Source organism: Balaenoptera acutorostrata, chromosome 11 (genome assembly GCF_949987535.1).
Source record: "Balaenoptera acutorostrata chromosome 11, mBalAcu1.1, whole genome shotgun sequence".
Taxonomy (NCBI): Eukaryota; Metazoa; Chordata; class Mammalia; order Artiodactyla; family Balaenopteridae; genus Balaenoptera; species Balaenoptera acutorostrata.
The window spans coordinates 27602430-27617425 of NC_080074.1; the positions used below are offsets into that span (position 1 = coordinate 27602430).

General features: G+C 39.5%; 1 protein-coding gene across 3 annotated transcripts in view; it reads right to left on the bottom strand.

Moving 5' to 3' along the window:
* The window catches only part of CRADD (CASP2 and RIPK1 domain containing adaptor with death domain), a 259024-nt gene that overhangs the window by 197791 nt on the left and 46237 nt on the right, over window positions 1–14996 (bottom strand). The window lies entirely within an intron of this gene.

The following is a 14996-nucleotide window of genomic DNA, read 5'->3' on the forward strand; positions in this document are numbered from 1 at the left end:
GATAAGAAAGTTTATTTCATTACTGATTCACAGCACGCCCAGAAAAAGTAGAGGAATAGCCTATCTACATGTGACTAAATCTCAAAAACATGTGCTAACAACAAGATTGCAAATTTTAGAAGAACACTATGAAGTGCGTTTAAAACATACATATAACAATTCTATGTATACACACTCACCTATGTAGTAAGCATTGCAAAATATATATGACGACACTCATCAATTTCAGGATAAGATACTACTTCCGGATGAGGAAAAAATAAAGGGATGAAGGATGGAACTTAACCTGTAACTATTGCATTTCATTTCTAAAAATTAAAAAAAAAAAAGAGTAAGGGGGAGCTATCTAAAACAAAGCTTACTTGTATTTCATTTGAGTAGTGGATATACGGATGTCCGTTATAGTATTTTCTGTGTCTTCTGTATGTTTAATATGTTTCATAATTTAGAGTGTTAATATTAATTTTCATATGCATTTTTGTTATTTAGTAAAACTCAAAAGTCACCCCTCTTGAAAGCCTTCCTGGAATGCTCTGGAAGTCGCACTCCCTGGGTTCCCATAGCACCTAGTTCACAGTCCTCTATTGTCAGTTATTTTTTTACGACTCAGGTGTAAACTGAGGTGTAAATTCTCAATTGCAAAGACTGATGCTTAGTCACCTTCATATCTTATTCAAAGCCGAAGGCCAGAGTGACTACATTAGTATATGTTTAATAAATACTTAGGCAATAAAGTAATGAAGCCAAATTGCATATTCTATAAGTGCTGATGAAGTGTGATAAGGTTGCTAATAAAAATGAGGAAAGATATTAATACAAAGGAAGGTATAGTCATGGGACAATACACCTGAGAAGTCCAATTTGTTCATCAAATCCTCAGAAGCCTAGATCTCGGTCTGTCTTAGCCCAGGCTGCCATAACAAAATACCATAGACTGGGTGCCTTAAACCTAAGACGTTTATTTCTCGCAGTTCTGGAGGCTGAGAAGTCCAAGATTGAGGTGCTGGCCAATTGGATTCCCAGTGAGAGCTCTCTTCCTGGCCACCTTTTCATTGTGTCCTCACATAACAGAGCACTCTGCTGTCTCTTTCTCTTCTTATAAGGGCACTAATCCCATCATAAGGACCCACCTTCGTGATCTAGCCTAACCCAAAGGCCCCTTCTCCAAATACCATGACATTGAAGGTTAGGGCTTCATCATATGAATTTGGGAGTACGGGGTGGAGGAGGAGGGATACACAAACATTCAGTCCATAACATCAGTCCAAACTTAATCCTCCACCTCTGAATATTATATCAAAGTGAGCAGGCAAGGCTTGGGCTCTGGGGATGACTACCCACGCTCAGAGACTCTGTCTGGGTGAGGCAAGGAGAGGACAGTGGTGGCAGAATCATATGGCTCTCTTCTTACCAGCGCATTTCTATAATCTCTTCACACACCTGAGTGCCAATGAATTTTAACACTTAACACTTTGTAATTCACTCATTAATTCTCATCAGCTTGTCATTGATTACTCTCATCTCTGGATGATGGAGGATTATAGAACTTTGCAGTCAATTATTGAATTTCATAATCAACTACACAACCTTGAACAGTCCATATCTCCTTCAGGCAAAAGTCATTTCAATGTTTAATTATTGAAAAATCCCAGTAAAGCTAAGAAAGGGTGATTTGATGCATTCATTCCCTATGGTTTATTTTTTTAAAAAGCAGACCATAAAAACTGTTAGATTTAGATAAATTATTGTAAAATCAATTTAATTGCATTATCAATAATTACACATCTAAATAACTGTTTTCACAGGAAGGTTGGTTATGTTAACGTAACTAGGTAGTTGGTTTTTTTTTTTAATTGGAGTATAATTTCTTTACAATGTTGTGTTAGTTTCTGCTGTACAACGAAGTGAATCAGCTATATGTATACATGTATCCCCTCCCTCTTGGACCTCCCTCCCACCTACCCAATCTCATCCATCTAGGTTATCACAGAGAGCTGAGCTGAGCTCCCTGTGCTATGTAGCAGGTTCCCACTAGCAATCTATTTTACGCATGGTAGTGTATATATGTCATTCCTAATCTCCCAGTTCATCCCGCCCTCCCCTTCCCTGCCTGTGTCCACAAGTCTCATTTGTAGAGATGTGGATGGACCTAGAGTCTGTCATGCAGAGTGAAGTCAGAAAGAGAAAAACAAATATCTTATATTAATGCATATATGTGGAATCTAGAAAATGATACAGATGAACTTATTTGCAGGGCAGGAATAGAGACGCAGAGGTAGTCAGTTACTGATGGACCAAAGGGTGCATAATTATTCATCATCTTGGAAGATGATGCTAATATATGACTGTGCTGATGTAGATCATTAACCACACAAAAAAAGGAAGCCTGGTTCATTTATTTAAGGCTCCATTAGAAGGCTGTTCTTAACTTCTGTCCCTAAACCAAAAAAAAAAAATTCCTTTTTTATTTTTAATCAAGAAATTTTAAAACTTGCACTTTTCTCACACAAGGTCCTGGGTTTGTAAGACAAATTTTCAAGGCTTCCATTGTCAAAAGAAGCTTACAGCAGTGCCCCTTACACACAAACACTTATTCAGTTCCCATAAACCTCAGGATTCAAACTGATGACTTACCATATTAATTCTTCAACAATAGACTGATATTTCTTTCTATTGCTCTTCAGAATTCTGTAACTCTAGCCTTAAGAGACCATGACAACTTCTTCTAACTGCAAATTCATTCTAATAATAATTATACAAGGACTCATTCACATTAGGATCTCTGTCAAGGTGAACAATTCTATAATTAATATCTGGGTTGCTTTATTTCTCCAGGTGATGGATATTTATCTCCATAGCCCATCAAAGCTCTTTTGGCTTAAATAAGGATGGAATTGTAATGGTCATTGTAAAACTGATTCAAAAACTGACCAATGGAAAATACATTGAACTAATAGAAAAGTAAGCCGAGTTTTGGATGTAACTGGCTGATGTGTCCTGGGAAAATCTCTTATTCTGTTCCCAGGCTGCCTTGAGTCTATATCCCACAGCTATCCAGTCTCTAGAGGTCAATTGTATGGTGAACCACTCTCCCGCCTGTTCTTACTTATTACTACAAAACACACACCAAACTGTATATAGGTACATGTATATGTAGGCTTCATTCATCTGACAAGCCTTCATTTGGGGCTGACTATATGGCAGACACAGCCTTGGGCTCTGTAGGGTTCAGAAAGTAAAACACAGTCACTTTTGAAAGGATATGAATATTTGTACAATATGTGAAATAAAACAGCTACTCTCAAATCTTCCTTAATAACAGAAGGCCATTTTTTTGAGGTATTGGGTGTGATAGGTTACCTCTGGGTGGTCTAAGCCAAAGGTAGTCTCCCTTCCCTTGCCAGTACCTGGTTTCTGCATATACACATGATGCAACTCTGTCCCTGAGACAAAAGAATAATCTTCTGGGGAGGAGGGTTCCTGGGAAAGTTTTCCTCTTTCTGAGAAAGGGACCCAAGACAGTAATTCTCTTTGCTTTCTTGCCTTTGGATCTTTTTTGCATACCCCTTGACCCAGTAACTCTCTTTCTAGGTTTTTATCCTAAAGAAATAACCAGAGAGATATGCAAAGATTTACATCCAAGGTTATTCATCCCAGAATTATTTACTACAATGAAAAATTAGAAACAATCATAAACATTCAACAATAAGTTTGCTCAAATAAATTATGGGATATCCACAAGTTATTACATATTCATTAAAAATTGTATTGTAGATGAATAGGAACTTCATGATACATTTGTTAAGAGGGAAAAGCAAGTACAAAAGCAAAATATTTTTGGAAATTATATGTATATGTACATGTGTTGTGTGCTTTGTGTGTGTGTGTGTGTACTGCACATATATTCCCCCTGAAGGGTGGGATAATGGGAGATTTTAATTTTGTTTTTTGGGCTTATTTGAACTTTTCAAAGTTGGTAGCATTAACATTTTTTGATCTTCGCACTTAGAAAAAATGTCGTTTAAAAAAAACAAGACATATTTAGATATTACAATGGAGCAGGAAAGAGAGATGGCTTAACACTAACTAGGGGTTGCTAGTCCTGGAAGGTGTGCTGGAGCTGAGTCCTGACATCAGGCAGGATTCTTTGTAGGTAAGGGTAAAGGGATAGTTCAGGCAGAGGGGAAAGCATACATTGAAAACTGAGGCTTTAGAGAAGATGATCCTCTCAGGGAAATGCTCCTGGTTCAGTGTGGTTAGACGCTAGTGGATGGAGTGTGTGAGGACCCACTGGGAGGTCAGGCTGGAAAGAGCCACTCACCAAGGGCCTTGTGCACCACCTCAGAAACTTGACTTTTACCTTTTAGGCGGTGGGAGGTGACATTGATATGGAGAGTTGTTTACATGGAAAAGCAGACATTTCTGTGAGCTAGTTTTTTGTTTTGTGATATTCATTCCATGCTTTGGAAGGAATCAAACTCCTATTCTTGTCTGCCGTCTTTTACGACACCATCCCAGGGTCACTTTATGGACTTTGCTGCATCCCACTTGAAGTACCAATGCACCCGACAATGATTCCTGCCCTTTACCTACTGCAGATATTAGCGTGGTCATCATGCCTGGTGTGGTGCAGAACATGCAGCCCCTAACCCAGTGCCTCATGACACTGGGTGGGCAATATTGTTACATTAAACCAATATTGTTTGAGGGCAGTTGGGAAAGGCTATCCTGCCCCAAGAATTAAACCATTACCTGATGACTGAAAAGCCAAGCCTTCCTTAGAGACTTATTCTTTTGGGGGGTATGTAAGAAGAAAAGTATGTCTCCACTCCTCCCATGTTCCTTTTTTAAAATGTTATCACAAGTATAGAGCACTGTGGTACGTATGTTTGGAGTTGGCTGCCCAGCACTGCCTTTCTGGAAAGTGCCCCTCCTCCTTATCCTCACAGATATCACATATGGGTTGGTTCAGGTATCAGCACCCAAAACCAGCTGGACTTAACTCAGTTCTCTCAAAGGAATTTGAAATATGAAATGTGTCTTAGCTGCGATCAAGCCATTCTCGTGAACAGAAGAGGGGTCAACTTGGTTGCTTTTGCTGATGGCCATTTTCCACTGTGATGAATAAGAAGGCAGAGAAAGCTGGTGTGCAGCAAGGGAAATAAATGATGCTAGGGGTAGGGGGAAGCAGACTCAAGATATGGTGTATTAGTGTAGACTAACTACTGTAAGAAACAATCCCAAATCTCAGTGACTGCACACAATACACGTTTATTTCTTGTTCACACAAAGTCCAACACTAATGTTTTTGGTTGGGTGGCTCTCCCGTGCAGCTCTCTCCAAGCGGTGACTCAGGGACCCAGGATGTTTTCATCTCATCTCATGTCTCCACAGTTTTGTGGTTTTAAGATTCCCTGGGCATCATTCTACCCCATCCCAATACTGAAGGGAGGGAACATAGAAAATCACATGGGGGGCTTCCCTGGTGGCGCAGTGGTTAAGAATCCGCCTGCCAATGCAGGGGACACGGGTTCGAGCCCTGGTCCTGGAAGATCCCACATGCCGCGGAGCAGCTGGGCCCGTGAGCCGCAATTACTGAGCCTGCGCGTCTGGAGCCTGTGCTCCGCAACAAGAGAGGCCGTGATAGTGAGAGGCCCGCACACTGCGATGAAGAGTGGCCCCACTTGCCACAACCGGAGAAAGCCCTCGCACAGGAACTAAGACCCAACACAGCCATAAATAAATAAATAAATAAAATTTAAAAGAGATAAGCAAAAAAAAAAAAAAAAAAAAAAATCACATGGGACATTTTGTAACCAGGCCTAGAAGAGGCCTATATCACTTCTTCCCGCAGTCACATAGTTCCACCTAGAAGTAAGGAGGGCTTGGAAATACAACTTAACTGGGCGTCTATGAAGGAGAGCAGAAGATACTGTTGAACACTAGAAGGATCTCCAAGAGGAAGAGAACCTCTTGATTTCCCACAGGCCCTCAATCTTGCCTTATATGAGACTTGGTCAAACCCAGTATCCTTACTCAAGCTAGCTCAAGTAGGTTTCTACTGTTTATAACCCAAGGAAAAGACTAACAAACAATCAAAACACTTTTCAGATTATAAAGTATTTTGACTACTCGCAATCGCGTTTAATTTTGACATCAAGCCTGTGAGATAGACACGATTATCATTCTCATTTTGTTGATGAAGAAACAGAATCTCAGAGAAACTATATCAATTGCCCAAGTCCCATAGCAGCAACTACAGCCAGGGCTGGAATTAACTCGTTCAGACTCCAAAGGTGAGCTCTCTTTCTACTTCACAGTGTGTAAGAACATCCGGCAGGGGGGAAATTATGCTTCTAGCTCCTTACTATGAGTGGTTTTATCAGATTACTTGCCCTCTGGAGGAAGAGCAAATGACAGCACAAAGTCACCAGCTCTCAGGAGGAGAGGTGGATGGAACTGAAATGGGGAATGCGGAGAGGAAAGTCCAGCCACACCTGACACTTCATCTTCTTCCCAATTTTGCAGAGGCTGTTATTTGGAATTCAGAAAGAAAATCTAATCAAAGGCAAAAGGGTAGGAATCCTTGCTCTGTGGAGGCCTGCATTTTGTATTTGACATTGAAACACTCTAGTCTATGACACAAAAAAACTATTGAAAGCCCTGAAGGAAAGGAAGACAAATGGCAAAGATCTTGAGTCATGGCACCATGAAAGACATTGGGTTCTCCTGGGCTGGGGGAGAAGAACAAGGATGGAGAATTGTAAAGCCACCTTTGTGCACAATAAATGATGAGATAGCTCTGGAACGACAGCAGACAGCTGCTCCGTGTCCTCAGAGCTAACAGCTGCCGCCTCTGCTGGGCTTTCTCTACCACCAGCTCCTTTGACGTCTAGCCTCGCAGAATTGACAGTCAAGGCTGTCCAGTGTGGCAGTGAAGCCTTTGCCAGAAGGAGAGGTCTTTGAATGCTGCTGGAGCGTGAGGGGAAAATGCCAGGTAGGAGCAACCTTGACACAATGAAGGTAACAGAAAACGCTCAGAGCCACCATGTGAGAGGCTATAGACCAGGCTCTGAAGGCAGCAGTTCTCACATGTCTTTGTAGAGATTTTCACTGGATCCAGGCAAAAAGAGAAAAGGACAATGTAGCAAGTTTTTTTTTTTTAAATGCATTCCACTTAAAAGACTTTCATTTATTGCAGGATTACTTCCTTACTTGCTTTGATGTTAAAATGTTCTTTTATGAAATGACAATGGTAGAAAGCGGTGGGTTGTTTTTTTCAAATATATACTCCTGGCAAAATAAAATGTTGGCAACACGATTTCAGTCCTCAACTTTTTTGTTTTCTGTCTCATTGGTCCGTGAAATTGAAAAGTCTGGTACCCACTCAAAAGTCCAAAGCTCTTTAAGAATCATTCACAAAGAAATAAAAAAAGAAGAAAATTTAGAAAACACCCACGCATATCAGAAGGATAAATCACACAGATTTCAAGGACAAATCAATGCTTAGAAGTGGAATAAATAATAATGTCTTTGAGCAAAGTTGTAACACCAAACAGAAAAGAATTAGTTTCTATCAGCCTTAGGAATCTGAATTCCCAGCACGTCTTAAAGTCACGTGAAAAAGGGAAGAGTTGGGCCAACCAAGCCTTGACAGTGACTCACAATTATCTGTAAGACAGGAAACACAACTGACATGAAAAACTAAGGGCTATTAAAATTTTCAGAATGGATTACGAAATACTAGCCAGGAGCCAGCTGCAAAGATTTTGACAATAGGACGATTCCCAGTGTTCACAAGGGTACTTAGAAGAGCTAACAACAGCAGCTGTTTTGCAAAAGTGTGAAAGCGGAGTGAAAGAACAAGAGGAACAAAGTGAAAATGTGCCATGTAACTCTGGGCATAGACACTATAAATGTTTCTATGCAAAGGGGGCTACCTCTACCCACCACCTGCTTACGCTCTAGGAGCCAGATACGTGACAAAGTGAGACAGTTTGAGAAAGTAAAAGGCTTGGGCTAAAATGCAGAAGAACAAGAATGAAAGAGCAAAGCATGTTTTCCTTGATTGGTTTTCCTTGCATTTCAGATACCCATGCACCAATTTAATTGCCAATTGTGTTCCCGACTTGGCAATAACTGAAAGAAACACGGCTAGGATATAACGAGAAATAGAATTGTAAATGTAATATCAAGATATTCACATTCCCTGAAAATTGTAGCATTCATTTTCTTGCCCATTGTTTTTAACGTTCCAATGGAAAGGGAAAAGATTGAGGAGTGTTTGGGGGAAGGAACTAACATTTTTTAAACACCTGTCAGGGACCAGACACTGTACTTGGAATTCTCTCTATATTATCTCGTAAACTTCTAACAACCACATTCTGAGGTATTAGGGCCCCATTTTCCAGATGAGAACACTAAGCCTCAATGACAATAAGATGCTTACCCAGAGGTCAATTGCTAAGTGTCAGAGTCAAGCATGTGTTTTTGTCACTACTCTCAGCATCCAATTACTCTCTCTGCCTGGAGGCTGAATGAATGGCTACAGAACCTGAGATGGAAACAACCCCTTCTCTCAGAATCCCTCTTCCCTCCTCCCACTGCTGCTCTTCCATCACCTGAGGTGTCAGTTCCGTATGCCTGGGTCTGCCCCACCTACTGCTGAACCGTCTGATTAACTCACACTAAAATTAATTTACGTGTCCTTTCTGGTCAGCCCAGAAAGTCACTTCTGTGTGCCAAGTCAAAAAAGAATTTATCTGATCAAAAAATACATAGTTATCTACTAACAGAAAAGGACAAAAGAACAAGTCCTCTGCAGAGTAGAAATAATGATCCTGTCTTTATTAACAATCTCTTTCTGATTCTACTGATGGGAATCTCATGTCTACTAACAGGAGAGCTTAGTAGGAATCTGGTGGGGGTCTTCTACTTCCACTATCCAAAATGCATTCCTTTCATAGTAATTACCAGCTCAAAAATATGATGGTTTAAAAAACTATGTATCTATCCCCTTCCCAAACAGCCACAAAGACATAAAAAGAGAGGGACTTACTGTACTGGATTGAATAGTGCCCCCCTATAATGTCTCCCCGAAACCTGTGACTATAGCCTTATTTGGAAATAGGGTCTTTGCTAAAATGAAATCATGCTGGATTAGGTGGGTCCTAATCCAAGGATTGGTATCCTTATAAGAAGAAGGAAATTTGGACACAGACACACACAGAAGGAAGATGACCATGTGATTATAAAGGCAGAGATTGGAATGATGCAGCTACAAGCCAAGGAACTCCAAGAATTACAGGCAACCACAAGAAGCTAGAAAGAGGCAACAAAGGACCCTTCTCTAGAGGCTTCAGAGAGAGCATGGCCCTGGCAACACCTTGGTTTTGGACTTCTAGCCTCAGAACTGTGAGAGAATAAATTTCTCTTATTTTAAGCCACCCCATTGTGATACTTTGTTACAGCAGCCTGGGAAACTAACATACTTAGCACATTCTTTCAATAAGAGAGTCTAAACTATTGTAAAATGGCTAATTCTGTCCAAATTCATATTTAATGCAATTCCAATAAAATACCTAAGACCCCCCCCCCCCCACATCCTAGTCAAAATCTCAGTGGAATTGGCAGAGGGGACAACTTAACAAAATGACTCTTTGTGTTATCTGGAGGGTGTTGGGCCCTGGCAGGATGGGGAACGACCAGGCCTGCATTCGTGGGGCATATGCTCAGAGAAGGCCTCACTGAGCAGAGACCTGAAGGAGGTAAGGAATTCCCTCCACCAGATTCCAGCAGGTAGAAGAGTCCTCCGGGCAGAGGAGCAAAAGTCAACAGCACAGGGACCCTGGGAAGGAATGTGTCTGATGCCTCCAGGAACAGGAAGAGGCTGGGGCTGGTGAGCAGCAGGGGATGAGTTCAGAGCAGCCACGGGCCAGAACATGAGGGGTGTGTGTTGCTCTGCAAACCCCACCAGAACACCGCGAGAACCTCCTGGAGGACAGGGCCAGTGGGGCGAGAGAGGACAATCCAGGAGGCCTGGCCTCCCGGCCAGGGGTTGTTTAAGAGTTGCGTTCCTTCTCTCTCACAATATCCTGGGTGGATTGTGTGCCTGATGCCTCTAGAGAAACAGAAAAACGGCGGCACCCACCCCGTAGTGCCAGGTTGGCAGGGTAACACATTGGCAGGTGGCCCTGGAGCTGGCTGGGTGAGAAGGAGAAAACAACAGGTGCAGGTAGACTGGCTGAGCACCAGGTCCTCCCTCCTGCTCTCCTGCCCATCCCTAGGTGAGAGAAACTCGTGGAAAAAGCTCAAGTGAAGGACAGAAGTAATGGAGGTTCCCTAAGGGACAGGTGACCTGCTCTGTGGGTGATGGGCAGGAGACAACAAAGGTTGCTCAAGCCCATACTGTGGGACAGGGGCGGGAGGGTGAGGGGCACTCTCCATCCTGAGGGTGGAGCCCCACGCCCTCCCAGGACCTGACCCGCCATAACCCAAGGCCTAACAGCTCCCCAGTACATATTGCCATACACTGAAGCTGATGCTCCCAGGGGAGTAGAAACCTGAAAAGAAGAGCATCACTATAAAAGAAAGACAACAAGAAGAGAAGCAGCAGAATTAATGAGTAGATAAATAACTATTGCTAAATAAGCATAAAAATCTTCAAACAAATAAGAGACAATAGTGGTAACATGATATCAGAACTAATAGAATAAAGAACCAAGTGGAAAACCTGGCTACAAAAAAAAGTGATACATGATTTATAAAAATAACTCAATAAATGAGATTAATAACTCAAGAAATACACCTAAAGAAAAAAATTGCTGAGCTAGGAGATCTTCCATATCAATAGGAATCCCAAAAGGAGAAAAAACAAAGGGGAGGAAATGTTTGAAGGGATGACAGAATTTACCAGATTAAGGAAATTTTTTTCAGTTTGAAAGCCCTTAGAGACTGCCAAAGAGGATTAGGGAAAAACAAAACCGAGATGCCTTATGTTGAAATTTATAACCAGCTAAATTATCTTTTCCATGTGAGTGTGTGCAACAAAAAAGAAAAAAAGACTCAGAAGGTTTATCCTATAAAGAACTTTTTGAAGAAACTCTTAAAAAAAGAGAAATAAATATAGAAGGATGCTACAAGATTAAGGAAAGTAAATTAATTACTTAGAAATATTTGTTGTCAGACAAAACGGAATTCAAGACCAAAAAGCACAAGGGATAACAAGAGACATCATGCATTAGAGAAAGGAACCAAGTTCTATAAAATATAATGACTGTGACCATCTCCCCACTAAATAAAATAACAGCTGACAGAACTATGGGGAGAAACAGAAGATATAATTGCTGCTGGATATTTCAAATGTCCTTGGCAGAAACTCTTAGGTCAAGCAGACCAAAACAAAAAACAAAAAACAAAAAAACACATACACACACACACAAATGTACGGTTTATTTGAAAAAGCAAATAATAAATTTAAACATGGAACAAGCAGGTAATGCATATTCATTCCAAGCAACATAGAACACCCACAAAAATTAATCACAAAGGCAATCTTAACAAAGTACAGTTAACATCTTACCAATAATGTTCTAACAAAATTAGAAACCAATAACCAAAGGATATTAAAAATGATTCTTTGTGTCTGAAAACTAAAATATATTCTACTAAAGTCATGCTTGGATTAAAGCAGAAGCTGTAAGGAGCATTAAAAGTGCTTGGAATTAAAAACATTGGAAATGCTACGTGAAAGAAATTATGTAATACAATTAAAGTAGTACCAAAAAGAGAGTTTATAGCTTTAGATACATTTATTAGAAAACAGGAAATTGAAAGAAAATAAGCTGAACACTTAATTTGTGGAATTGGAAAAAAATTAAATAAGCCTGGTAAAATGTAAGGAAGAAATAATAAAGGTAGAGACAGAAATAAAATAGAGGACATGAATAAACCAACAATGGATTATTTGAAAAGATGTACAAAATAGACACAACTCTAGTGAGACATACGGTAAAACACAGAATGATCTGTGGGATTTTACACTGAATATATATTTTAAGCACGTGCAACGAGCAATCCTTATTTTATAAGAATGTATATATTATATGAGGACTTATATAACACATTTTAAGGTAGGTGTCTATGGTACATAAAAAATAGGAGTGGGATCAATGATGAAAGTAAAAAATGTAAACAAAAAAGGGTTTTGAGTGGCTGTATGGAGATAGAGTTCTGTGGCATCAGATACAGTGAGCATAGGAGTCATTCAGTAATTTGTATGAGAACAGTTTGGGGAAAAAAATAATAAAGTTAAAGTAGTAATTTTTTTCAGGTAGATTAAAAAGTTTGATGTTAAAAATGAAACCAATAGCTAAATAAATATATGGTTTTCTATCTTATCTTGATTTATGGAAGGACTTTGTAAGTATAAATACAATGGGAAAAAAAGAGAAAAAATGGACGCTTTGACTCCATTAAAATGAAACCTTTAAAAAATAAAATCTTCCTGTCCATCAGGGAGTCATTTTAAAAATTAGATACAAAAAACAAATAGGAAAGAATATTTGCAACAAAAACTACAAAAGAAAAATATCCACAATATATTAAATATTTATGCAAATAAATAATAAAACACGAAAATAGACCTTATTAAAAGTTGGGCAAAAAAAAAACTTTTTAACAATCCATAAAGAAAATACAGTTGGCTAATAAATATGGAAAAATATTCAATCTCAGTAGTATTATAAAAAATGCAAATTTAAACTGAAATTTTCCATCTACCAAATTAGCAGGCTAGCATTCCCCTTGGGAATATAAACTGGTCTCCCTTCCTGGAAGGTAATTTTATATTACATGTCAAGATACTTTTAAATTTTCATATATTTTGACTCAGTAATTCCTCTTCTAAGCATCTGTCTTTGGGAAAAAACCTACATATTCATCAAAGTGGGAATATTAAATTTAGCATATCCACACAGCGACAGTAAAACTTCATGAGAAAATAGTCTCTGAATCCCCAGACTCTGACACACAGTGGGACTCAATAAATGTTTGTTAAATGGCTCTGGAATTCTACATAGCAGTTAAAAAAAGAATGAGTTCAAATTATGATGTGGAAAGATCTCCTAGACCTGTTGTTAAGTAAAGTAAACAAGGTGAAAATCAGGACACACAGGATGATCCCACTGATATAAAACTAAAACCAGTGCCAAAACAAACAAAACGCATCTCTTTCTCTCTCTCGCTTTTTCTCTCTCTCCCTCCCTCCCTCCCTCCTTCCCTCCTTCCTTTCTTCTCTCTCTCAATGCATAGGGAAGTACATGAAAATGTACACACACCAAGACTATAAGAATCATTACATTTGAGAAGGAGATGGGGATGGGCAGGGAGAACACCTTTGAAGGGAGTCTGAATGGTTTTAGATATAATTGTATTCTCAGATTAATTACCTACTTTAAAAAAGAATGTTTCCTAAAGGATGCGTATACAAAGATGTTTATGATAGCATCATATGTAATAATGAAAAGTTGAAAATAACCCCTTAGGATAATAGATATATGTTGGCCATGAAACATCATGTAGGTGTAATAAGCTGTGTTTTTGAAGAAGAGTTGATGGGAAATGACATGGTACATTATTAAGTGAAAAACAACAACAAAGATTTAATAAAAAATATATAGGCTCATCTTACAAGAAACACTAGAGAGAGTTCTTCAAGCTGAAAGCAAGTGACCCTAGAGAATAATTTGATTCCACACACAAAAAACAAAGAGCACCAGGAGAGGTAATTATGTCAGTAATGATAAGAAAGGATAAATGCATATTTCTTCACTTATTTGAAAAGCAATTGTATAAAACAATATGTATATAATTGTACTGATGGACATTCAGCATATAGAAACATAGTGTATTTAACAGCAAGAGCACAAAGTGGGTGGGAGCAAAGCTATATTAGAGTAAGGAAACGACACCAAATCCACAGGATCAAATGAAGAGGACGGGAAAGGTAAACAAGAAGGAAAATATAACAAACTCTATAAATATATACTTGCTCTCTTTTCTTCTCTCATATGTTATCTGCCCTAATCACCCCAGGTCCAGGCCCCAGAACCTGCTGAAATTATTCAAAATAGCTAACCCTAAACCTGCTTGCACTGGCTTCCAAGGGAAAAACAAAAGGGTTCTTGCCAATGTTTTCCCCTTGTTCCTTTTGCCTCCTGACTGACCCTGTTTTTTCCCCCATATGTGTGGGAACTTGAGAACTATGAGTAACAAACTATCTTTTCAATGGCAATCATCTCCTGATCAAATGGCCTCACCATACCTGAAAAATAATAAAACCTTTTTTTTTTTTTTAATTTACTTATTTATTTTTGGCTATGTTGGGTCTTTGTTGCTGCGCGGGCTTTCTCTAATTGCAATGAGCGGGGGCTACTCTTTGCTGTGGTGCATGGGCTTCTCATTGTGGTGGCTTCTCTTGTTGCAGAGCACGGGCTCTAGGCGCACGGGCTTCAGTAGTTCTGGCACACGGGCTCAGTAGTTGTGACTCACGGGCTGTAGAGCACAGGCTCAGTAGTTGTGGTGCACGGGCTTAGTTGCTCCGCAGCATGTGGGATCTTCCCAGACCAGGGATTGAACCTGTGTTCCCTGCATTGGCAGGTGGATTCTTAACCACTGTGCCACCAGAGAAGTCCTGATAAAACCTATGTTTTAAAACAATTAATAATTTTAAAACTATCCACAGAAAAACCTCAGGCACAGATTGCATCACTGGTGAACTCTACAGATATTTAAAGAAGAAATAATACCAATTCTTCACAAACTCTTCCCAAAAAAATAGAAAAAGAGGGGAAACTTCCCAATTCATTCTATGAGGCCAGTATGACCCTGAAACTAAAACCAGAAAACTTTGCAAATACTGCTGTTATATAGGTGGATGTTTTGACTTACGTAAAACGTCTGCTAAATTCCAAATTTCTATAAAAGCTACTGTGCCT